The 26,735-nt window shown below is 40.5% G+C and overlaps 1 protein-coding gene across 29 annotated transcripts in view; it reads right to left on the bottom strand.

Annotated features, from left to right (window-relative positions):
• The window catches only part of tcf7l2 (transcription factor 7 like 2), a 193,068-nt gene that overhangs the window by 113,430 nt on the left and 52,903 nt on the right, over positions 1–26,735 (bottom strand). The window lies entirely within an intron of this gene.

Below are 26,735 nucleotides of genomic sequence, written 5' to 3' on the forward strand. Positions count from 1 at the left end.
AAATGAACACAAACACAAAATGAGAAAATATAAAGATGAATTGTCATAACCAAAACATTTGTTGTGATGAAGAATAATGTCCTTGACATAGGTCTGAATAATTGTTTCAACATGCACATTTGTAATCTAAATATTTATTACAGCAATAAAATTGGACTGGATGGCAAATTTGCTTCCATTTGTGAAAATAGCACCACCTGTTTCCCTTGAATCCTCTTGTTTTTTTTTCTTTCTATACATCTAACCAATCTGAAATTATCTCCCTGGTTCCCAACTCTTACACCTGTTGGTGTAGTCAATCGGGTATGAACACTCGAGCAGCGAGATGACTAGGCCAAAATTTAGTAAGGAGCATACAGGTTAGGAACAGGGTGGAAAAATAAACTTTACACGATTATTTGGGCTGCGTTGTGGTTAGAACACTGAATTTAACTAACTTTCAATCTGAAGTAATGAGCAGGTGAAGGAAGGAACAGATACATTTGGATAGGGCTTCAACAGGCTTAAGATGGTGAATTCTAAGGGAGACTAGGTCTAGGTTATAAACTAACAATGTGGTATGCTGTTGGTTAAAAATTCAGAATTATACACTACCACAATTTTTGTTATCAATACTCTAATGAGTAGTAACTCCACAGTAACAGAATACAAAAGAAATGGCATTAACATCAAAAAATTGGAATATGACAGCATTCATGCCCAGGAAACCTATTACATTCCAGATTAGCAAGGCTGGCTAAAGTGGAATATTCAAATTAAAGATAACCAAATTTAGCTATGTATTTATGTATAACGGTATCATTTTCACATTTGTAACAGTATTAATTGAATTACTTTTGTAGCAATAAACGCCAGTGATGGAAATAGCAAGTGTTTCCCCTACCTCACTCCAACATGGAAACTTGTATAATTTTACATATAAGGATAAGATTTCTTGCTTTTCCAACACAGCTATTCATAGGTGTGCAATACTGAGCATTACAGCTATTTAATGACATGTTTAAATCATAGAAAAATCTGATTTTCCAAAGACATTAGATTCTTAGCTTTGTGACTGGGGATTCTATATAATGCACACATGGAACACATCCCACACGCCTTCTCAGGGAAGGATTTTTAATCACACTGACCTGCCATAGAACTGGATACTTTTAGGTGTTCTCCTAATGTTATTGTTTATATATAATGAAAACACACAGGAGATGGAAAATAAAGTAAAACGTATCATTATTAAAACATGTCTAAAGTCAAAACACGTCAAGTGATTGATATCAAACTCCTTTCTTGATCACATCCTCATTCCATTTGATGCCATTCTAAAATAGTCATTTTTTCATTATAAATTACTCATCACCATTTGAGCTGTGATCTTATTCGCAAAGCTGTTCTTGAATTTTTATATGCTCATAGAACAAACTTCATCTTGTTAAGTGGCTTGACGACAATGGATAACAGAGCAGTATCAAAAATAGCCTCAACTCAGAATGGTTACAGCACAGGAGGCCATTTGGCTTGTCAAATCCATGCTGGCTCTTAGCAATAGCAATTTAGTTTGTTCCACTCTCCCGCTCCTTCCCTGTAGTCCTGTAAATTTCTCTTCAGGTGCTTATCCAATTTCCTTTTGAAAACCAATTCCCTTTTGGAATCGTTATTGTAAAACTGTTTCAAATTTGGATAGTTGCAATCACATATCAGTCCTTGAAAGCTCACATATGCGCATGCACACATACAGTTTGGCAACTGCTTGTGTGGCTTTTCACAATCTCTAATGATATGCTTGGAGAGGAAGTCTTATCAAAACCAGTTTTCTAAAAAAAAATGTAGCAAGGATTTCTGATTAAAATTTAACATCTTTTCATTTTGTTACATCCACTAGATTCATGTTTTGTGAATATTTTAATAGAATGCTTATGGGATAATGAAGGGTACTGAGCCTGACAGTGCATATGAGTGAGCACTGCATCAATACTTAAGGACTTCTTATATTAGGACTCTTGCCTCTACAAATGGTAGTTTATGTTCTTTTATCCTGCCCAGAAATTTTTGTGCTGATTTTGCCAATCTCTAAACTTGATACCACAAAGAGTAGTTGAGGCAAATAGGACAGATGCATTTATCCCAAGGCAGATAAACACAAGGGAGGAGGGAATAGAAGGATATGTTGATGGGGTTAGTTGAAGGGTAGGAGGGGGCTCATGTGGAGAACACCAACAAAAAGCTGTTCGGCCTGTCTGCGCTTTAAATAATATGCAGCACTAAAACTCATGTTGACATTATCGTTTGGATAGCTGGTTCTTAATAGTTCTTAATTTTACTTTTTACTAACTTGCATACAGCTAGTGAGAATGTTGCCTTCTGCGCCTCCCCATTACGCAATACCAAGATTACCTGAAACAAAACAAGTTTGTCCCACTAATAATGGAAACCCCAACCCCACCCTCAAAGGAAGAGAAAATATAAGTGGGTATCCCAGTGTCTTTCTATTTGAGATGAAAGTCATCTTGCTTGTCTACAAATGTGCCATCTAATTTCTGGGTGGCAAGATCCAACAAAGAGCAAATGACTGGCCTCTGCTTTGGTCATTGGTCAGAATAGTGAAATGGGATCATTTACTACTTCCTGGACGGGTAGACAGAAAACATTCCTCCCACTTAGCCTACCCAACAACCCAGTACTGCACTTAAAAGTGCTAGCCTAGATTATGAGCTCAAGTTAGGGCTCTCAATTCTGACTCAGGAGGGTGAACATGTCCTGTTACCTATAATCTCCACCTCCAACCTCAGAAGAACTGCCACTTGAATAAAGAAGTTGATTTGCTATTACTTGTCTGGTTCTTCACTAATCTAGATGCATTTAGTTAGTGAGGCTTAATAATACTGAGCAGCATAAATTTCCATTAGCTCTCTGTACAATTGTGCCTTCAGTACTCTGAACATAATCTGGATTTGCCATTTTGCATCCAATTTTCCCTTGAAACATTTCAATGTTAACTTCTTTTGTTCTTGAGCCAACAAAACAATCCTGCCCCAGTAGAATAACTCTTTTTTAGCCAAACTTTAGATCAAATATTTAATATTTTCCAGAATTAAAATCTGAATGCATTAACAGTCCTCAAAATTGAAATACAACATTCAATTTCATATTATCCATTGGGATACACAGCACATACAGGAAGTGTTCCCGCTTTCTTCATTTATAAGTTTTGATCTGTTCAAGAAAAAAAACAGCATAACTTTGTGTAATAGAATCTAGTGCCAGCAAAACTCCCAGGTTAACTGCAACATAGGATGGGTAAAGCTCCCTCAACACTGCCTTAAAAGAGCACCTCCCCCTGTCTTTTCCATTTTCAATGTCAGTTTACCTACCTACTCAAAGTTTAATCCCCATTTATGCCTAATTGCTGGTTTTGTGCTTTGAGTCCATGACTAAATAAATTGAGAGTACCCAAACTCATCCGACACAAGAACCCTCACACTTTCAACCCATCCATCTAGGTTGGATTGAAACCCAGGTTTCACACGTGAAAGGGCACCATGTATTCTCACTGAAATACTCAGTTCTAAACCTGTGCGGCTGTCTAGGTTTCACACATCACAGCCATAATACACAGGCGTTCTAAAATCAGACACACCCTGTCCTCTAATTTATTACATAAACCATTCTACTCACAGGTACTAAACCAATCTCACATATCTAGTTGGTTGGGATCTTAGGGCTACATCTTCCGGTCAGCAAGTGGGGTCAGGGCCCGCTTGCCGACGCGTAAAATGACACAGGGTGATGTCGGGCGGGCACCCCAACGTCATTTACATTTTCAAGTCGGCGGGCGTGCGGCCAACCTGTCAACGGTCTATTAAGGCCATTAAAAAAGTAATTGAAATCATTCATGGACCTGTCCATCCAACCTTAAGGTTGGCGGGCAGGCCGGGAGCACAGGCGGGCTTCTGATATTACATGAAACGTCTTCCATGGGCGGGATGAGGTTTCATGAAGGATTTAAAAATTTCTGAATATTTTAAAATAGAAGTTATGGACATGTCCCAACTCATTTAACAGTGTCACATGAAGGGACATGGCAGCGAAATTTTTTCTATTGTTTAAACGTGCGCATACGTGAAAGAGCGCACTCCAGGCTCAGGGAATGCCCGCCCTCCACCCCATATAGGGAGCGCACAGCACTTCCTGGTGGAAATCACACTGAGGCCCGCCCACGTAAAATGATGGCGCACCCCCAACTGGAGGTGCCGATCGGGAACCTCCTCCCTCCCCCCCGCCGCCCCCCAAATGGGGAGAAAATGTCCTTAAGGTCATTTGGATGCTCACCACTGTAAATCACCAACGGGTTCCATATACAACTCCCAATTTAAGCCATTGTTCAGGGGCGGTGTAGCGGTGTCGTCACTAGACCCAGTAATCCAGAGGCCCAAACTAATCCCTAGGAGCACGGGTTCAAATCCCAGCACGGCTGCCAGTGGAATTTAAAATTCAATTAATAAATTCAGTTAATTAATAAAAGATCTGGAATTGAAAAAAATAATTTCAGTAATGATGCCATTAAACGACCATCGATTATTTGGGGAAAAAAACCCCATCTGACTCACTTTTGGGAAGGAAATCTGCCATCCTGACCTGGTTTGGCCTACATGCAATTCCAGATCCACGGCAATCGGGTTGACTCTTGTGGTCTGAAATGGCTGAGTAAAGGGCATTTAGGGGTTGGCAACAAATACCGGCCTTGCCAGCTATGTCCACATCCCATTAAAGATTTTTTAAAACCACATTTCCCTGTTGAAAATACTGCCCCGGTCCACCACTTCTATTTCTAAGGACTTTCATATAGGCTGATACCATCAGAACACTTTCGTGGGTGTCATATATGGAACAGAATGCATCAATTCTCAGTATGATCGATGTATTAGTTGAATATTGGAAAAGTAGTGGGGTCAGGTAGGATGAGAAAGAATGGTCATCCACAAAAAGCTTTTACCACACTGCAATAATAAGGTTTTCCAGGAGGTCTAAATCAGTTTCAAAAATCAATATTATCCCAAAGCAGCAATTACTAAACACTGAAGAAATATAACAGATAAATTGGGACATCTACTGCTGTTGTCAATCTACATCATTTGGTGGACTTGAGTAAAACTAACCCCACCAGTTATAGTAATTTATACAAGTACATGTTGGTGTGAAGAAACAGCCAAAACGAGCAAGAAAATAAAACTCGGGAGGATTCAGCTCCAGTTTGGGAGCTCAATATGAATTTTTCTGAAGTCAGAGTTCCTGTCACAAAAAACATGAATGACATCCACAAGTGAATTTATAATGGCGAGTGAACACAGCTGTTGCCAACCTGCCTTCCCTTCCAGCAGTTTTCAATAGACCCACCTCAAACTTCTACCCCCACTGTGGCGCTGAAAGGATTCCACCGCGCCCCTCCCCCCCCCACCCCCCGCCAATTTTCTTTCTTTGCTCATTTTTATACCCGCAGTCAACAGTCCCAGAGATCCCATGAAATTCACCTTGTGAGCAGCTAAAAGGAAAGCAGCAGGGCAGCTTGGTAAAAGGCAATTCCCGCTATTGTGATAAATGGGGTGGTTCCACCGTGAGGAAGTAACTCTGCATTCTTGGTTGCTTTCTAATGTGCCACTACAGCAGAAAGTTGGCAAGTCTTTCCAGCTTTTACGTTTGCTGATTTTCAGTGTTTATTTTGGTGACCGTCTAACTATGGCTGTAAATGGCGCTCCACGATTAGCCGACTGGATGTGTGGTTCTATGGGAACAGTGGACATGATCAGCTGTTCCTTTTAACTCTACCCTCGCTCCCCTCACATCCCCTGCCACCCAGGAAATGGCTTGAGTTATCGCAATAGTCCATCCAAAAGTGCAACCATGAATTGGCAGTCATTATCTTTATTAGCTTGGAGTATACTCAGAAGCATAATCAGACATTAAAAGTAAAAGAAAATCCTGAGAATATAATCAAAGTTAAGTTGTCTATTTGAGGCATTTATGGAACTAGTAACAGGCAAACTGCAACTTCATTTTGTTTTTAGATGGGTGGGGTTCTTGATCATGTTTAACTAAATAAAAAGGAAAGCCAAATCTTGGTGGTCAACTGTATGAATACTTTTTGGACAGGGCCCTTTATTTAATAATTGGAGCACATATGCAAATTATACTGTAGCCATCTAAGAGTTAATACACAAAAGGTTTCTTTGTTGCAGCTTTCTTACCCATGCGCTAGGTCTGTTTAAAAACTATCAAGTGCAGGACATCTAGTCAAGTTATTTATCAAATGGATTTGTGCAGAGGAAGCCAGGGGGAAGATAGGTCTTCAACTTGCTACAGATTTGATTTACGATTTCATATTTTAATCAAATTGGCTGCAAAATAAAACAAAGCGCAGAGCCAAAAGCACTACAGAGAAAAGAAAAAATCAAGATCGATCCAAAACCTGCTGATCTGCTTTTTTGGGTTTAACTTTATTACCAATGCAACTTATTTTCCTTGTTTCTTTACCTGAACCACATGTTTTATGTGTCTGCATTTTAGTGCTGCTAGTCTGCACAACATGTAATTTTCAATTATGTTAAGGCATAACAAGATCACTGCTTGTAGTGCCTTGTGAGTGTGAGGAAATGAGACTCAGCCCTACTGCAGAGAGAGATAACCAGAACCAGATGGGCACAAGCAGTCCTACAGAGTTACGTAGTAGTAACCACCCCACAAACAATTCACTCACACAATAGAAACAGACGCCAGATAATTGCTGAGGCCCCATGCTTTCTGCACATAGCATACAGCGTTAAATTCTAGACTAGGAAAGTATGAAGGAAGCACAGGTCAAGAGGTTTAATGACAAATTGCTATAAGCAGAATATTTTGTAAGTCTTAAAACTAGATTTCCTACTAGCACAGGTCGAAAATATTCGAATACCGTAGTTATTTGTTCCTTAATTCTTCCTTACCCCAAGAAAACTCAAATACACATATCTTTCAAACGTACAAACCTAAATCTAAAATTACACAAAAGGAGTAAAAGGCCTACATGCTGTTTAAGAAAAAAGGTTGTAGAATGTTTTTTAAAAATCCAACTGCTGGTTTGGTAGAATTATTTATTTTATTCTAAATCCCAAAAGAATCCACTAGCCACTTTAATACAACAGGCAGATGGGATCCCAAATCAGTGGCCCAGTCAAAATTCTAGCCTCTCCTTTGCTCGAGGGGTGCTTCGCTGTCTTTTAGCCAAAACACTCAAACTGACCCCAATGTTCATCCTCTTAAAACTAAAACCCCTCTTCCCCAACCAACAGCAGACATACGGACTTGAAACGTTAACTGTTTCTCTCCACAGATGCTGCTAGACCTGCAGAGTTTTTCCAGCATTTTCTGTTCTTAATTTCAGATTTCCACCACCCGCAAGTATTTTGCTTTTTTCAACAGCCCATATTGGCCGGTTAGAAAGAGGCTTTAAAGTACAAGTAAAGGAGAAAATATTAATTTCAAGATAAGTTAATGTACCTTCTAACTGCTATCTTCCAACATCTCATCGCCACATGGTATGCACGTGCAACTGGGATGCGTCAGCTTCCAGAGTAGAGTTAACTTTTCCTACAACATTTTTTTAGATTTCTTGCAATTGGGTAGTGAAAAGTGTTTCATGGGAAATTTGACCACACTATTGAGAAACCACAGTGATCTCATTAAAAGGAGGCAGCAACACCCAAGTGAATAACAATAGAACTCTAGAGGAAGAAGGGAAAGTATGACAAGTGATTTTAACCAAATAAAAGAGGAAGTTTAGAAGACTCTTTAATCAAGACCAATTAGTATTAGTGGGTTGTACAGTTTTTAAAAATCAAATATTTTTAAACAAATGCCAAACTATTAAATACATGGGACCACTGTAAATAAATAAGGTACCAAAGAAGATCAAGTTACCATTACAGGTTTTCAGTTTTCAATTGTGGCAAAAGATTACATCCAGAAGTTAACTTTCCTCATTAGAGATCAGAGTATCTGCAGCATTTCATTTCTGACTTCCAACATTTCATTTTTTTTTTACATGAAAAAGCCGCTGGACTGAGCAACACATTTCTGATCCCTAATTGTTCACACTAAGCACACGCCATTAAGCACATCGATCAGTAACATGTACTGCAAATGCCAAGCACCGCTGTATTAAATCGTCTCTCTTACATCTCTGCAGACTGCATGCGTGCGCATGTGCGTGTGTGTACACGCGTGTGCATGCGCCTTTGTGTGTTTGTATGTTTTATGTGCATGCACACCTGTATGTATACAAACTAAAATAACAGTAATTCAAAAGTCCAATACCACCGTCTGTTTTATATGGTGCCCACTGATCACAGAGTCTTCCAGTTGATTAGCAGAAATTTCTCCTGGTACTTTAATGCTCCCCTTTGTATATTACTGCTAAATTTACACAAGAAGTTAATGATTCTTTCACTCTAACCTCCCCTTTATATTACATCTATATTGGTGTGTAATGCCTCTTTTATATTACCTTCACATGAGTTTAATGTCCCTTTGTGCTACATGTTCAAATAGAAGTAGTTCTCCAATCCCAAACTTAAGAATCTGTATTATTTATATTACACAGCATAACGATAGACAAATACACAATTTTATAGACGCATGGCTGTTTGAAAGTCGTAATCACCACTTCCAATTTTAGCCACTAGGTAATTCCCAATAGTTGAAGAGCCTCAATACAGATCTACAATGAAAAAGCAGTTGCCATCAGCAGTATTTATATTTGCTACAGTCAGCTCTACTGCCTCAGGAGGAACTATGGAAAACCACTGCTTCCTTCAAGAGCTGCTGTTAGTAACAATACAGGAGTTTAGAGGGGTCTTTTGTTCATCCAGACATACACCAAAAGATCAAAATATAGAAAAGCAATAAGACATTCTGCCCATTGTGGGCTTGGGGATAGAAGTACAATTTCAGCTAAATCTAGGATCAGGCCAACAGAGTTCTGAGGATCACACAAATTTGTTCATCCTATCACCAAGCTATGTGATGAGGGAAAATGAGTTAGAAATCAGACTTCAAGCAATGAAGTATGTTATGGCACATGTTCTCCCTTTATGCTGTGCGTCTACTCTGAAGTCGACATAATAAGAACATAAGAAATAGGAACAGGAGTAGACCATTCAGCCCCTCCATTCAATAAGATCATGGCTGATCATCTTTTGTTTCGACTTCCACATTCCCCTAACCCCGATAACCTTTGACTCCCTTACCTAACAAGAATCCATCTACCTCTGCCTTAAAAATATTCAATGACTCCGCCTCCTCCACTTCTGAGGCAAAGAATTCCAAAGTCGCACAACCCTGAGAAAAAAAATTCTCCTCATCTCTGTCTTAAAGGGGCACCCCCTAATTTTAAAACAGTGCCCCCGAGTTCTGGACTTGCTCACAGGAGGAAACATTCTTTCGACATCCACCTTGTCAAGGCCATTCAGGATCTTGAATACTTCAATCAAATCACCCCTCACTCTTCTAAACTCCAATGGAAACAAGCCCAGTCTGTCCAACCTTTCCTCATAAGACAACCCACTCATTCTATGTATCAATCTAGTAAACCTCCTTTGAATCACCTCCAATGCATTTACATCCTTCCTTAAATAAGGAGACCAAAACTGCACAGAGTATTCGAGGTGCGGTCTCACCAATGCCCTGTATAACTGAAGCACATCATCCTTACTTTTATGTTCAATCCCTCTCATAATAAAGGATAGCATTCCATTAGCCTTCTTAATTACTTGATGTACCTGCATACTAACTTTTTGTGATTCGTGTATTAGAACACCTACATCCCTCTGCACCTCAGATTTATGCAGCTGTTCTCCTGTTAAGTAATACTCTGCTTTTTTGCTCTTTCTGCCAAAGTGAACAACTTCACATTTTCCCACATTAAACTCCATTTGCCAGGTCTCTGTCCACTCACTCAACCTATCCATTTTCATCTGCAACTCCCTCACGTCCTTTTCACAACATACTTTCCTGCCTATCTTTGTGTCATCTGCAGATTTAGCTACCATGTCTTCACACCCCTCAACTAAGTCATTGATGTAAATCGTAAAAAGTTGAGGCCCCAATACAGACCCCTGTGGGACTCCACTTGTCACATCCTGCCAATCAGAAAAAGATCCACGCATACTGCTTTCTGACAGCCAGCCAATCTTCTATCCATGTTATATGTTATAATGTGTTATAACATATATATAACCCCTACACCATGCGCTTTTATTTTCCGTAATCATCTTAGATGTGGCACCCTATCAAATGCCTTCTGGAAATCCAAGTACAGTGCGTCTACAGGCTCCCCTTTATCCACTGTGCATGTTAATCCTTCAAAATACTCCGATAAATTAGTGAAACATGATTTCTCTTTCACAAAACCATGCTGACTCTTAAATACTGCCTTGAGCTCTTCTAAGTGCCCAGTTATAACTTTCTTAAGGATCGATTCGAAGAACTTCCCCATGACAGACGTCAAAGCTAACTGGCCTATAGTTGCCTGTTTTCTGCCTCACTCCCTTCTTGAATAGAGGGCTTATATTGGCTACTTTCCAATCTGATGAAACCTTTCCAGAATCTAGCAAATTTTGGAAAATTAACATCAACACATCGACTACCTCTTTATCCACCTTTTTTAAGGCCCTAGGGATGTAGTCCATCAGGACCTGGAGACTTTCCAGCCCGCAGCTCCATTAATTTGCTCGGTACCATTTCCCTAGTGATTTCAATTTCACCAAGTTCCTTTCTCCCATTCACCTCCTGATTTGCAGCTATTACTGGAATGTTTTTTGTATCCTCTATAGTGAACACAGAAGCAAAATATTTGTTCATTTCTTCCACTATTTCCTTGTTAACTACTATTAACTCCCCACTATCACTCCAGAGGACCAACACTCACTTTACTTGGTCTTTTTTCTTTTTAAATACCTGTAGAAACTCTTGCTATCCATGTTTACATTTCTAGCTAGCTACCTTTCATACTCCAATTTCTTTCTCCTGATTAACCTTTTAATCATTCCCTGCCATTCTTTATATTCTGCCCAATCATCTGTCCTGCCAATGACCTTTGCGGAGTTGTATGCTTTTTCCTTAAGTTTGATGCTTTCCTTAACATCTCTAGTTAATCATGGATGGTGGGTCCTCCCCTTAGAATTTTTCTTTATACTAGGAATGTACTTCTTCTGAATACTCTGAAATATCCCCTTAAATGTCTGCCACTGCTTCTCTATTGATCTATCCTCTAGCCTAGTTTCCTGGTTCACTTCAGCTAGCTCAGCTTTCATCCCCACATAGTTGCCCTTATTTAAGTTTAAGATACTAGTCTTAGACCCAGTCTTCTCCCTTTCAAACTGGATGTAAAATTCAATCATATTGTGGTCACTGCTACCAAGGGGTGCCTTTACTCTGAGGTCATTAGTTAATCCTGTCACGTTACACAATACCAGATCTAATATAACCTGCTTTCTGGTTGGTTCCAGAACATGCTGCTCTAAGAAGCAATCTCGAAAGCATTCTAAGAGCTCCTCATCCAGGCTACTACTGCCAATCTGATTTTTCCAGTTCGTGTAGATTAAAATCACGCATGATTATTGCCTTTATCACAAGCACACAATATTTTTTCTTGGATACTTTGTCCTATATTGTGACTACTGTTAGTGAGCCTGTAGATCACTCCCACTAATGACTTATTTCCCCTACTGTTCCTCATCTCCACACATACCGATTCTACGTCCTGGTCTCCTGAACCAATGTCATCTCTAACTATTGCACCAATGCCCTCTTTGATTAACAGTGCTACCACTCCACCTTTACCTTGCTTCCTATTCTTCTCGAATGTCATGTACACTTCAACATTAAGGATCCAGTCTTTGTCATCCTGCAGCCACATCTCCGTAATTGCTATCAGATCATATTTATTTACTTTAATGTGCACAATCAATTCATTTACTTTGTTATGAATGCTACGTACATTCAGACAGAGAGCCTTCAGTTTTGTCACCTTTGTAACATCTAGCCTTGACTGTTGATGTATTCTTAGGACTTTTCTCTCTGTCCCTTCCTGCCATTCTCTGACCTTCATTTCTCATACTACTATTTTGCTCTCCTGTCTTGACTCTACACCTTGAATTACTACCTCTCCCCAAGCTTGATCCCTCACCGCTCTTGTTTAGTTTTATGCCCTCTCTACTTCCCTAGTTATGCGATTTGCGAGGACATTCGTCCCAGCACAGTTCAGGTGTAAACCGTCCCAATGGTATAGCCCACACTTTCCCCAATACTGATGCCAGTGTCCCACAAACCAGAATCCACTTCTCTCACACCAGTCTTTGAGCCACACATTCATCTCTCTAATCTGATTTGCCCTATGCCAACTTGCAAGCGGCTCAGGTAATAATCCAGAGATTATTAACTTTGAGGTTCTGCTTCTTAATTTGGTACCTAGCTTCTTATACTGACTTTGCAGAACCTCTTTCTACCTATGCCATTGGTACGTACATGGACCACAACAACTGGATCCTCTCCCACCCACTGCAAGTTCCTCTCCAGCCCTGGGCAGATGTCCCAAACCATGGCACCGGGCAGGCAACATAGCCGCCTGGGCTCTTGCTCTTTGCTGCAGAGAACAGTGTCAATCCCCCTCACTTTACCATTACCCACTACCACCACTGCATTCCTTTTTGCTCCCCCAGCTTGAAGGGCTTCCTGTGCCACAGTGCCATGGCCAGCCAGCTCATCCACCTTGCAGGTTTCGCTTTCATCCACACAGGTTGTGAGCACTTCAAATCTGTTTGACAATTGCAAAGCCCGAGGCTCCTCCCCTACTGTCTGCTCAGTTCAACTACCTGTCTCACTGAAAGTCACATCCTCCTGTCCCTCACTGCTGACCAAAACAGATGTCCCTCTTCTAAGAGGTGTGACTGTCTTCTGGAACAAAGTATCCAGGTATTTCTCTCCCTCCCTTATGGTGCACAATGTCTGCATTTCGGCTTCCAGATCAATAATCCTGATCCGGGATTCCTCAAGCTGCTTACACTTCCTGCAGACGTGTTTGTCATGGATCACCTTGGCGTCCAAAAGCTCCCACATCTCACAGCTGCAACATAACACCTGGCCCACCATTGTTACTTATGTTATTTAGTTAATTTACTTTAATTACTTTCTCCCTATGTGTGCTACAATTTACTGTGTTTATTGAATGCTAGTAACCACTGACAACTAAAGGTTAAAAGTTTAACTACAAAGGTGTGTTTTAGATGTTTGTTTAAATTACTTTATTTTTATTGCTTTTTTTCATCTTTACTGTTTGATTTTAATTTTAAGTTTTCAAATTTTGGCTTATTATTTTAAAGTTTTAGTTCTTTTTATTTATGGATCTACCTGAACTTGCCTGTCCTAAACTGGTTTCTCACACACTGTCCCTTAGACTGAGCACTTACAGGCCAATCAACTTACTAGCTTCCTGCGACATCACAGTTGCTTTTTTACTTTTTCCACCGACTGCAGCTTCACAGCAGCTGAAACAGTGAAACAGCGCGCTGCTCAGCTCCTGAATGTCCCCCGCAGGTCCGCTCCACTCCGAATACCAGCAAGGCAGCCAACAGCAGCAAACCTGCCCCATGATCGTATTGATGGCACTGCAACTCTCAGATCAGGGATTAAACACCTCACCTCCAAACTGGATGTGCCAATTATTCCAGTTACCACTGGCAAGGTTTATGAAGGTGTGGTTACATGCGAGATGTGATATCATTGCAGTCAAAAGAAAAGAAATTTTAAATGACAGAGAAATAAAAGAAATTGATGAATTGCAAAGTTGGTGCCTGTGGACAGGGTGAAATTAGAATCTTTTCTTATGACAGATTTCAAGATTGATCCAAAGTGATTATATGCATCTTCCAGACAACATCCCAACTTAATTGTTGCCTGTGACACATGCTGTACGTGACAGCACCCAACATTGATGCCTCCAAAGGCAATGACCGTCAGGTTGTTTAGATGCAACCCTCTAAATTAATTGTGCATCAATTAGAAAGCTTGTTGGCTAGTTTGCAAAGGCATTATTTAAGAAATCAGAAACCTGATGGATATAGGAAGTTAATAATTATTTTAGTCGCAACAATCTAAGAATTGATGACTATGGAACATAAGAATTGTTATCAAGAAAAGATCAAGGCCCATCAAGACCACCTTCTACCATCCTGGTAGCCATAATGACACAATAATGAAGCTGTTGACTAATCATGGCAATCAATCTCTATGATTAGTCTACATCATAATCAGACATGAGACAAGGAAACCTCCAGTGATGCAAAGCTTTGGGAACCACGGGTCCAAAGTTACCTATTTCCACAAGCAGGCTACATTCGCCATGTCATGTCTTAAATTACTCATATACTGTATTCCAAAGTATTATTTGTGACAGGAAAACTAATTTGCATTTGAATTAAGTAATACTGTTTGCTTCCACTATCTCCCTTCGGAGCCTGTTCCATAGGTTCACCACCTGCTCACTGAAATATTAGCCTGGATCTTGCAGTTAGCGGCCAAAGCATCTCGAAGAAAGCTGCCCATGACAATTTAACGGGCCCCATGGCATCAATCTTCCCTATTATAATTTATGAACATATAAAATAGGAGTTGTAGGCCATTCAGCCCCTCAAGCCTGCTCCACCATTCAATAAGATCATGGCTGATCTGTTTGTGTTTTGAATTCCACATTCCCATCTACCCCCGATAACCTTTGATCCCCTTGACTAACAAGAATCTATCTACCTGTGCCTTAAAAATATTCAATGATGCTGCCTCCACCACCTTCTGAGGCAGCGAGTTCCAAAGTTGCACAACTCTCAGAAAAATACTCAGTGCCCCCTAGTTCTAGACTCACTCACAAGAGGAAACACCCTTTCCCCGTCCACCTTGTCTAGACTGTCCAGGATATTATATACTTTAATCAAGTTACCCCTCAATCTTTTAAACTCCAGTGGAAGGAAGCCCCATCTGTCTAACCATTCCTCATAAGACAGCCTGCTCATTCCAGGTATCAATCTAGTAAATCTCCTCTGAACCCCCCTCCAATGCATTTACATCCTTCCTTAAATAAGGAGACCAAAACTGCACACAATATTCAATGTGGTCTCGCCTTGTATAACTGAAGCATAACACCTTTACTTTTATGTTCAATTCCTCTTGTAATAAAGGATAGCATTCCATTAGCCTTCTTGATTACATGCTGTACCTGCATACTAATTTTTTGTGATTCACGCACTAGAACACCGAGATCCCTTTGCACCTCGGAATTCTGTAGTTGTTCTGTTTAAGTAATACTCTGCTTTTTTATTCTTCCCACCAAAGTGAACAGCTTCACATTTTCCCACATTATACGCCATCTGCCAGATTTTTGCCCACTCACTCAACCTATCTTTAATGTCTACAAACTCATGTCCTCTTCACAACATACAAAGATGGTAGGAAAGTGTCATCTGCAAATTTAATTACCATACCTTCACTCCCCTCATCTAAGTCATTGATATAAATTGCAAAATGTTGAGGCCCCAGTACAGACCCGTGGGACTCCACTCGTCACATTCTACCAATCAGAAAAAGACCCATTTATGCATACTCTGTTTTCTGCCAGCCAATCTTCTGTCTTTTTTATTCAAACACTTCTAAAAGGGGGTCTCTGATGACTAGGAATGGTATCAACAAGAAGAATGAGCAACCAGATTGAAGAATTCTCAGACAGCAAACTGAGAAGCAAGCAACTCTTATTTATATTGTGTCTTTAACAGAATAAAACGTCCCAAATAAAAAGCACTAATCATGCAATTTTTAATCATGCTGCAAAGAGCGAAATAAAGATTAGGACAAACATGGGATTACACTAGAAACTGAAATATCAGAATACAATCAAAATTTTATTATTTTAAAAATCTATGGAATTTTTTTCTCTCAGAATGGAGGGAAATGCACGCCAAGAATTCTAAAATCAGTTTTTTTAGGGGCAGGGTTGTTCAGCAGTAATTTACCTTAGCACACCATTAAAAACTCAGTAACAACATAGTCAACAAGGTTTAACATTTTCAATGGTTATTACAGTGGGAACAGTACATAAAAGTTGAAGTTCACATCAAATCACTGATTCTGTATTGATCGCATCTGTGAAGACTGCAACAATGCACCCCATGGAGGAGCGGGTAACTTCTAGATTTCTATATGTGAAGTCAGAAGTTGCTGTCAGTTTTATATAGCAATGATGCCAAACACCAACAGTTTCACTATCATTACGACCACAAATTCCAGGTCAATATTGCTGCATAATCCAATCCCTCCAACCCCATAATCATTCTGTATCCTTCCAACAGCTGCAATCTCCTTATTGAACTGCAGCGACCAGACAGCTTTCTGAGTCTGGTCACATCCATGATTTATAAAATGGCAGGAATACCTCACTCTTTAAACTCAATGTTAACCTCATCAGCCCAATGTCTGGTTTGCTTTGCAAGCAAGCATGATAGCTTCAATTTAACAGATCTTTTTCCTTTTCCATACATCTTTTCTTTCTATTTCAGTAATAGTCCCTTTCTGGATTTAGTGCCCACATGTGGAGTACTTTGGATTTCTCCGAATTGGATTTCAACTGCCATACGTCAGCCTAATTCCAAATCCTCCTGTAGCTTGTGTTGTTTGGATTCAGGCTTCACCGCTTTCATTAGCTTTGTATCATCCGCAAATTTAACCACTTTGCTTGTAAATTCTAGCACCAGATCAGTTGTGAAGAAATTAAATAAAAGGCCATGGTAACAAAATCCCAGGCCATTGGCAATCCCTCCACCACTACCCTCTGAATTTACAGTTAAAACTAGAGCCCAATAATTGAATATTCTTTTATGGAGCAGATTAATGAGCAGTGCAAGCAAGTTAAAATTATCTTTCACTCTACACTGCCCCCAACAATAAGCTCCAACTACAATCTTAGAAAAGCAGTCATTTCTGTTTCAGTATTTCCCACACAAATTCTCATTGCTTCTTTTAAGGAGACTTGCCCAATTAGGCCCAAATTATTGGCAGTTGATGCTGTGGACAGAGATCCACTGGGAATGGGCTGAGACTGCCCAAACTCATTTGACCCAAGACCCTTAACAGCAATCAGAGAAAAAAAATCTTCCATTCTACTTGAGCTTGAGCCCCAGAGAGGAAAGGACATTCAATTAAAAACTAACTTCCTAATCACACTGGGAAAGTTTAATGTAACAAATTCCATACACAGGTTAAAGCCAAGTTTTTACAAATCCAAATAGGTGCATTATGAATGGGCACTATACAGACAAAATAAACTGAGAAAGATGTTGCTTTAAACACTACACATAAACATAAAATCTTAAGTTAAAACAGAACAATAATGCTCCAACAAATGCTTATATACAGAATGTGAGGTTTAGTCTTATACCCAAGTATTGAACATCTATTGTCAATTAATAATTAAAAGGAATCATTCTTAACATTTGCATTTCAGTGCTTTTTAAATAATTTGTATTTAATTACTGATGAGAGGGAACAAGTTTAGAGAAATAAGAGTCCTCCATCTAGCTGAATTAATAGACAGTTGAAACATCACTGGACTATGTCAGGTTATGAAAACAGCCTGGATTTCCCTGTGGTTATGCTAACCAGCCGATTTATCATTTCCCCAATGGCACAAACTTGTCATATTGAATAACCCAGGTGTGACACAGGCACAACAATCAGATTAGGGGCATGCCTCTCTTCCAAACTCCAGAATTGTACCTAATGTTTGTCCCCAACTCTTTATACATGGTTGCAACTCTGTTGGTTCTACTAAATTAACCGCAACCTCCTTTTTGTATGCAGCTTGTTTGGCGGCAGAGGGTGCAAGGTAAAGTGGAAATTATACTGCCATCACTGCAAAATACCTTCTTTTTTATTCATTCATAGGATGTGGGCTTCACTGGCTGGGCCAGCATTTATTGCCCATCCCTGGTTGCCCTTGAGAAGATGGTGATGAGCTGCCTTCTTGAACCACTGTAGTCCCTGTGGTGTGGGCGCACCAACAGTGCTGTTAGGGACTTCCAAAATTTTGACCTAGCAAGTGAAAGAACGGCAATATATTTCCAAGTCAGGATGGTGAGTGACTTGGAGTGGAACTTCCAGGTGGTGGTGTTCCCATCTATCTGCTGCCCTTGTCTTTCTAGATGGTAACAGACGTGGGTTTGGAAGGTGCTGTCTAAGCAGCCTTAGTAAATTCCTGCAGTGCATCTTGTAGATACTACACACTGCTGCTACTGTGCTTCGATGGTGGAGGGAGTGAATGTTTGTGGATGCGGTGTCAATAAAGCGGGCTGCTTTCTCCTGGATGGTGTCAAGCTTCTTGAGTGTTGTGGTCAAGCTTCTTGAGTGTTGTGGGAGCTGCACTCATACAGGCAAGTGAGGAGTATTCCATCACACTCCTGACTTGTGCCTTGCAAATGGTGGGCAGGCTTTGGGGAGTTGGAAGGTGAGTTACTCGTCACAGGATTCCTAGCCTCTGACCTGCTCTTGTAGCCACAGTATTTATATGGATAGTCCTATTCAGTTTCTGATTAATGGTAACCCCCAGGATGTTGATAGTGGGGGATTCAGTGATGGTAATGCCACTGGATGTCATGGGGTGATGGTTGGGTTCTCTCTTGTTGGAGATGGTCATTGCCTGACATTTGTGTGGCCTGAATGTTACTTGCCAATTGTCAGCCCCAAGCCTGGATATTGTCCAGGTCTTGCTGCATTTGGACATGGACTGCTTCAGTATCTGAGTTGTTGCGAATGGTGCTGAACATTGTGCGATCATCAGTGAACACGCCTACTTTTGACCTTATGATGGAGGGAAAGTCATTGATGAAGCAGCTGAAGATGGTTTGGCTGAGGACACTACACTGAGGAACTCCTGCAGTGATGTCCTGGAGCTGAGATAAGTGACCTCCAACAGCCACAACCATCTTCCTTTGTGCTAGGTATGACACCAACCAGCTGAGAGCTTTCCCCCCCCCCTGATTCCAATTGACTCCAATTTTGCTAGGTCTCCTTGATGCCACACTCAGTCAAATGCTGCCTTGATGTCAAGGGCAGTCACTCTCACCTCACCTTGGGAGTTCAGCTCTTTTGTCCATGTCTGAACCAAGGCTGTAATGAGGTCGGGAGCTGACTGGCCCTGGCGGTGGTCCCAAGAGCATTAGCCTGGGCCTCTGGATTACTAGTCCATTTTCAATACCACTACACCACTATCTTCCCCTACTGTCCTGCGAGGCCCTGTGCATGACACTATACAAAACATGCCTTTTTAAAACTGTCAAATGACAGGAAAGAATGAAAAGGAAAACTTTGAAGATACAATGAATGCGTGCTAATCCTTCAATCGGTTCCATGTTACTTTTTAAAATAATCACAATTGCAATACTTCCCAATGGAACGATCACAAGCATTTTAGTGAAGAATATGGACCAAAATGCACGTGCAACTTGAAATTCCCCAGCACCAACTCCATTCCACAAGGCTGCCACCATCATCAGCAGTGGTGCAATGTTGAATTCAACTCAGACATCATTCTTAGACATAAGCCCAAGGTAAAGAAACCTAGCAAAATACTGAAGCCAGCATAACATTTATAGATATCAATGTCTTTGCCTAACAGATTTTAAAATTTACTTTCTTTTTAAAATGGAGATTCTCAGACACTACACACATGGGTTGAAAGCCAAGAATTAATTCTGTTCAAGTAAAACATTCATGTGTAAGTGTAGACAGAATGAAATCCAAAATCTCAGCTCACAAAAGAATTAATTTTAAAACAATTTAACACTGAATTCTAAATTGAAACAGCAGTCACAACTCTAGACATTCCACTTGGAGGTAAGGGGTCATCTCACCCACTTACAACCCTGCAGTAATACGAATACTTCATTTGTAAAGTTATAAGTCAAATTCCACATAGCACTTGCAGATAATTTTTCTTAATATAGCTTTCTTAATATCAGCCAAATACTTCCAGCAAAAAAATGATTGAGGTTTTTTTAGTTACGCACAGCTCTTAACTCAATAACCCTTATTCACATGCTTCTGAGAAGGATCACGAAATATAGTTCAGTATAATATGGTATAAAGCTCAGACTTAATTAGACTCACCCAAGCTTAACATCAGTTCTCATAGCAATGTCAACATACCAAAAGAAAAATCCATTTTTTTTTTCATCCTCTCAAATATGGCTCATTTTCTTACTCATGAGAATTGGGAGGTTAAATTTTGTATCTGTTTAAAAATGTCATATACCCAATGTTAAGACAATCAAGATGCTACTGAACTGAGCAACCCATTTACACCAGTCCATGGTTGAATGGTTGCTTTGTTGTTAAAAGATGTAAAGGGATAGGTTGTTAGGTGTAGCACAACACACAAAACCTCCCTTGAAAACTAATGCAACAATTCACCTTGACCAAGAAAAAAAAAACAATCTAAACTATGCCAATGCAATTTATTTCCATTTCCCACATAAGTCACCCATGTACAAGAGAGAAATTTTGGTTGGTGACAAATCGAGCGTTAGCCTACAGATGCATACTGACTACTAACTGAATTAAGACTTCCCAAATTCAATTCATACTGGATCATTAATTCTAGCTAGCAAGGAGGAAGCTGGTTGGTTTTCAAGTTGGTATTCAAAGTTTCCATTTAGGGATCCTGGGTTTTGGAGTAGAACACAGGTCAAAGGATGTGTGTTCGGATCCAGAATGCAATAACTAGCAAGTTATTTCAGTTACAACGCACTACGAATTCTGCCTTGTTTGGGGAAGCTAGAGCACAGGTGTGCCAAAATTTGCAGAGGCTTCCAGTATTCTAGACACCTCCAGCTAGATTCAGAACTCAAGGCAAAAACGACAATATGCAAAATTCAATGTTCGGCACCAGTTTCCAGAATTTTGTAGTGTTTCAATTAAAACATTGAAAAGGCCTAGCTTGTGTGTAATGCTTTAATCACAAATCTATGTTTTGTCATGCACATGGAATACCATGGCTGTTACCAATGTTCAGCTTTTCTGAACACAGGAAATCTCACAAACAAGACAAGTGACCAGTTAACTTTGTGATGTTTAAGGGAGGAATTTTGGCCAAGTCAACAAATTGTATAAATACTTGAAGGGAAAAATTTTGCTGAGAGAAAGAAAAAGGGCAGGGGAGTAGAACTAATTGGATAGCTCTTTCAAAGGGCAAGCACAGGCACGATGGGACAATTGGCCTCCTTCTGTACTTAACATCCTCATGAACTCTCTTTCTCCAAATAGCAACCCATCTTCAGCTGCTTCATCAATGCCCTTCCTTCCATCATAAGGTCAGGAGTGTGGATGTTCGCTGATGATTGCACAAATGTTCAGCACCATTCACGACTCCTCAGTTACTGAAGCAGTCCATGTCCAAATGCAGCAAGACCTGGACAACATCCAGGCTTGAGCTGACAAATGGCAAGTAATGTTCACACCACACAAATGCCAGACAATGACCACCTCCAGCAAGACAGAATCTAACCATTGCCCCATGAGATTCAATAGCATTACCATTGCTGAATCCTCCACTATCAACATCCTGGGGGTTACTGTTGACCAGAAATTGAACTGGACTTGCCATATAAACATTGTGGCTACAAGAGCAGGTCAGAGGCTATGAATTCTGTGGCGAGTAACTCACCTACTGTCTCCCAAAGCCTGTCCACCATCTACCAGGCACAAGCCAGGAGTGTAATGGAATACTCTCCACTGGCCTGGATGAGTGCAGCTCCAACAACATTCAAAAAGCTTGACACCATCCAGGGCAAAGCAGCCCGCTTGATTGGCACCTCTTCCACAAATATTCACTCCATCCACCACTGATGGACAGTAGCAGCAGGATGTACCATCTACAAGATGCATTTCAGGAACTCACCAAGGCTCTTTAGGCAGCACCTTCCAAACCCACGACCACTACCATCTCCGCAACTCCGCCATCTTCAAGTTCCCCTACAAGCCACTCACCATCCTGACTTGGAAATATATCGCTGTTCCTCCACTGTCGCTGGGTCAAAATCCTGGAACTCCCTTCCTAACAGCACTGTGGGTGTACCTGCACCACAGGGACTGCAGCAGTTCAAGGTGGCAGCTCACCACCACTTTCTCAAGGGCAATTAGGGATGAGCAATAAATGCTAGCCTAGCCAGAGACACCCATGCCCCATAAATAAATGCTAAAAACCCATGAACTTTTAACATCCATTCCAACCACTGGAATAGGCAGGCTGATGAACGTTGGCTTAACACCTCAGATGAGGCATACCATCTGCAGCAGTGCAGGACACCCATAGTCCTGCACTGGAGTGAAGCCTAAAGCTTGAGCACTTAAGCCTAAAGCACAGGAAGCTGCTCAATAAGAGCCCATGGTGTTAGAGGCAAGGTACTAGCATGGATAGAAGATTGGCTGTCTGGCAGGAGGCAGAAAGAGTGGGGATAAGGGGGTCCTTCTCAGGATGGTGGCCGGTGACTAGTGGAGTTCTGCAGGGGTCAGTGTTGGGACCACAACTTTTCACTTTATACATTAATGATCTAGATGAAGGAACTGAGGGCATCCTGGCTAAGTTTGCAGATGATACAAAGATAGGTGGAGGGACAGGTAGTATTGAGGAGGCGGGGAGGCTACAGAAGGATTTGGACAGGTTAGGAGAATGGGTAAAGAAGTGGCAGATGGAATACAACGTGGGGAAGTGTGAGGTCATGCATTTTGGTAGGAAGAATAGAGGCATAGACTATTTTCTAAATGGGGAGAGAATTCAGAAATCTGGAGTGCAAAGGGACTTGGGAGTCCTAGTCCAGGATTCTCTTAAGGTTAACTTGCAGGTTGAGTCAGTAGTTAGGAAGGCAAATGCAATGTTGGCATTTATTTTGAGAGGACTAGAATATAAAAGCAGGGATGTGCTGCTGAGGCTTTATAAGGCTCTGGTCAGACCACATTTAGAATATTGTGAGCAATTTTGGGCCCCGTATCTGGAGAGGGTCCAGAGGAGGTTCACGAGAACGATCCCAGGAATGAAAGGCTTAACATATGAGGAATGTTTGAGGACTCTGGGTCTATACTCGATGGAGTTTAGAAGGATGAGGGGGGATCTAATTGAAACTTACAGAATACTGAAAGGCCTGGATAGAGTGGACCTGGGGAAGATGTTTCCACTAGGAGAGACTAGGACCCGAGGGCACAGCCTCAGAGTAAAGGGAAGACCTTTTAGAACAGAGATGAGGAGAAACTTCTTTAGCCAGAGAGTGGTGAATCTATGGAATTCATTGCCACAGAAGGCTGTGGAGGCCAGGTCATTGAGTGTATTTAAGACCGAGATAGATAGGTTCTTGATTGGTAAGGGGATCAAAGGTTACGGGGAGAAGGCGGGAGAATGGGGTTGAGAAACTTATCAGCCATGATTGAATGGCGGAGCAGACTCGATGGGCCGAATGGCCTAATTTCTGCTCCTATGTCTTATGTCTTATGTCTAATATGCTGAAACCCTGGAGTTGGGCTGCAAGCCTGACTACAAAATGAGTACCTCAGACTGCTGGAAATAAAAAGAATTCATTTGTGAATTCACTGTAACATTCAGCTTTAAAAGATGATCTATTGCTGTAAAATTGTTGTTTTTTCATTACACTTATGATTTAAGACCTCTGAAGCACATTAACCGATCAACTGGTTAATGAGCTTTGGGACAGCAACTCAAGGCTCTAATGTAATTAAAATTGACAAGACTTCTTTCTTCATTTTGGTTGGATATTGACCAGTTTATTTTTTTTTTAAATTGAGTATTGGGACTTCTTTCTTAACTTTGAAATTTCTTTGTAATGCTTTTCTATAACTGTTCTGATGAATACTCGGTCAGTTATTCAATGATACTGCACGTTAGACTCTTGCAGCCTTTTCCTTTCAAAAGATTTTGCAATGTTTATGGCTAACTTCAGTGCTGTGTGGCATACTCTCCCTTGTTACTTCTGCCTGACAGGAAACAGATTCTATCTCACGCTCTACAATGGTTTGACACTTACGATCTGCTGTTAAAACCATACTATTCTTCGAAGGATTGTAACAAAATTCTCCACAGTAACTGCTCAAAAACTACAGCATATAATAAACTCAGTAGCCTTAGAAAACAAAATATATGAAACCAAAGTGAGAAGAACAATAACTACTGTACAATTGGTCAACTAAAACCAAAATAATAAAATCAGACATCTGGGTGGGTTGTGCACTTTTTTAAAAATAGTCCATTTGTGCAATGTACGTTATGCTATTCCTTACGCACACACACAATCCAGCACTTCACTAAATGGCAATCATCTCATAAAAATTGAATTCCAATACAGTAGGCTAAAACTTCAGCTCCTGCTCTGCTCAAATATTCAACAGATTGAAAGTTAAAACTAAGGTAAAAGTTGGAAAAAGATTTGAGAAACTATTTCATTAAAAGTTAACATCCCTTGGATGTCCCATACAGTGGGCAGTCAGAACAAAAAAAATGCATCTGCAATAGCACTCATTGCAATCTTTGGATGTCCCAAAGCACTTTACAGCCAATTAGGCACTTTTGAGGTGTAGTCACAGTTGTAATGAAGAGAAACGAATTAGCCAATTTGCACTCAGGAAGATCTGACATAGAGCAATGGGATAACAATTAGATAGTCAAGTTTTTCTTTTAAAAAAAAGAAACAGATATTAATTGAGATAAATTTTGGCCAGGACAATTCTGCCCAAAACGGTGCCATGGGATCTTTTTTGTCCCCCCAAGACTGCAGAGGGGCCTTGGTTCAACATTCCAACTGAAGGAAGACACCCCTTTTCTCACAACCTTCTCCCACTAAAGCTATTTGCACATCTCTAATGCTGTTTAATCTACTGGAAACTAAGATGCTTTGAAACTAGAATGGATCATAGGATGTTTCTCAGTTGCTTCCAGCTCACTTGCTGAATATATTTTCAGGAGCACCAGAGCTTCATAGTTTGTTGTTGGATTGCTGAGCTGGCCTTCGCTGCTAAAAAATGGTTTATGACTCAAGACGGCAAAACAATCAAACGCACATTAAGGACATCAGTCTTGGTGTTCAGTATCTGTGTCCAAGAATCCACAATTTTCTTGTCCTTTACAAAGAATATAGAGGGCGACTATTGAAGTGAAGCCAGGAGACAAGTGGAAAATCTTGGCCATAATTTCTTCTGCTGATAATCCAAATCAAGTCTCTGTCACAAATTTTATCAGAGAAACAGGGACAGTGAGCAGAGAGGCTGAGCAAACAGGTACACAGGCAGCAATGAGAAGCAAAGAAGCTGGTGAATGTGACTGAAACCAATCTACATTAGCAGCTCAAAACAGCATCATTCACCAAGGCAATGAGGTAGCGAGGCAGTATTGTGGTTTTGTTTTTGGCAAACCAAGGACCAATTTATCAAGAAAATCATCACCCATCAAAAATCATTCTATGATTCTACAGCAGGCCAGAGACTGGATATTTTGCAACAAGTGGCTCACTTCCTGACTTCCCAAAGCTATCTTGTTACCTATCAACTACAAGTAAGGAGTATGATGGAACACTGTCCACTTGGCTAGAAGAATGCAACTGCAACAGCACTCAAGAAATAAGATATCATCCAGGACGAAGAAATACTGAATGATTTAAGAATATCATATTTGAATCCTCCAATTTCTATTTGCATTAAGAATGAACCAAAAACGCTGCCACAAAAGTCAAAATGCATGAAGAATACATGTTTTCACTTCAAAAGGACCCTACATAGTCTTTCCTCCACAGCAATACAGATATCCTGGTCAGCAGGATTAAATTTAATAGGGACAAGACTAGACATTATGGCAAACCTCTCAAATTTTGGTAGTGGCAAAGCATACCCCCATCCGACAAATACAATTGAAATATCACAGAAATGAGGCAAGATTTATACATAATCTAATTGAGGCACTACTTAACAGCCCTCATCTCGGGGCTGTCCAAACCTCCGAGTGCGAGATCCTGCTTGCCTTGTCTATCAGCTTGTGAAGCCACACACCACTTGTTTAAATGACTTAATGCTGATGAACAATGACCGCACAACACAAGACACATTGCGACAAGGCTTTAAGAGATCATAATGTAGACACGGTAAATTGCCTCCATTTGCAATGCACTTGATGGACTAGCAAATAAAATTGCTACACCAAACCTCCACAACTAGTGCTAACCAAAACATCAATGAAAACACAGGACATAGGGCTAATCCTTTTCTGAAGTGGAACTGCATCCCAAATACCACTGACTTTGTCTGTTCCTAAAGATACCACTGGATTCCCCAAATGAGCAACAAGTTTTCTTCTTTTTCTGATCCCCCCTCACCATGTGGCTCTGCAGTCACTTTTGGCTCAGAGCCTCTGCTGTGCAACAAGTGGTCAAAACTGTGCCAGACAATAGTACAGATTATTTATTAGGATTGCCTTCTATTTTCAAGCTACATAACTTGTGCATTTATATTACAGCACATAGGAGAGGATATCAGTTACCCAGTAGAGGCTCCATTCTTCACAGTGCAGCCTGTTTACTTTCCTCTCAAGAATCAGCAACCGATTCAAGCAGGTTTAGGTTAATAAG

This window comes from Cetorhinus maximus, chromosome 20 (assembly GCF_964194155.1).
Source record: "Cetorhinus maximus chromosome 20, sCetMax3.hap1.1, whole genome shotgun sequence".
Lineage (NCBI taxonomy): Eukaryota > Metazoa > Chordata > Chondrichthyes > Lamniformes > Cetorhinidae > Cetorhinus > Cetorhinus maximus.